This window comes from Octodon degus, unplaced genomic scaffold, assembly GCF_000260255.1.
Source record: "Octodon degus isolate 3935 unplaced genomic scaffold, OctDeg1.0 scaffold00309, whole genome shotgun sequence".
Taxonomy (NCBI): Eukaryota; Metazoa; Chordata; class Mammalia; order Rodentia; family Octodontidae; genus Octodon; species Octodon degus.
Genome location: NW_004524885.1, coordinates 1,704,402 through 1,705,536, shown reverse-complemented (window position 1 = coordinate 1,705,536; position 1,135 = coordinate 1,704,402).

Below are 1,135 nucleotides of genomic sequence, written 5' to 3'. Positions count from 1 at the left end.
CTGCATCACTATATTTTTATTTTATTATTATTTTTTTTTGGTGCAGGGTTTCACTACACAGTCCAGACTGGTAGTGATCCTCCTGATTTCTGCTTCACAAGTGCTGGGATTTACTAGCCTGGACTCCATTTCCGGCTCAGTGCGCCTAGTGGCGGGGCCAGCATGGCATGTGGGACCAGGTTTTGATCCTGGCCTTACCTAAGCAAGAGCTTAGTCCGCTGAGCTATACCGCCAGCCCTCTAGTCCCATTTTAAATTCATTGCTTTTTAAAATTACTCCTACCTTTTCAATTAATTTTATTAAATTTTCTCTTGGGGAGGGGGAAGTGGGCATTGTTATTTGGGGAAAATTTTTTAGATTAATTTATATTGTGGTTTTATCAGTATGTACAAAACATATGTATCTAAATAATATAGAAAGCATATTACTTTATGATATTTGTATTTAGTGTGTAAGAATACCAGTCTTTAGTTTGATTTAAAGAATTTATGAAAGATGTTAATAAGATTGGTCACATTTATTTATTTATTTATTTATTTATTTATTTGGTATCAGGTACTGAAATCAGGACCTTACATTTCCCAGGCAGGCACTTAAGCTGTTGAGCTGTCTGCTGGGTCGAAGTTTATTTTCTTAATGTGTGAATATTGATTGGTATTTTTTCCTTACAATTTCTTTGCAAAGTTCCTGTATTTCTTTTATAGTGCCCCAGATATGAACCAACTTTTCTTGATTTTACCTTCACATCTTTGAGGCAGATTTTGGCAAATATCACATTTATTTTCTGGTTTATCTCCATATCTCCATTTTCAATACTGATTATAATTGCATTGCTGCAATGTGGCCATACTCTACATTTCATTTCTTTGTTTATTCCATCTCATTTGCAAAACTAGGTGCACTCTCTCATGAAGCCTCACTGATCTTTTTTGTTTTCTTTCATATTTAAAAATTGATTGGGCTAGGGAGATAGCTCAGTGGAATAAATGCTTTCTTGGCAAGCACAAGGGCCTGAGTTCGATCCCTGGTACCATCAAAAAATTGATTAATTGTTACATTTTATAAGGTGGTTTAGGTTTTTTTTGTATTATTCTACACATTTTTAAATTTCCTTTTTTTCTCAACATACTGTAAC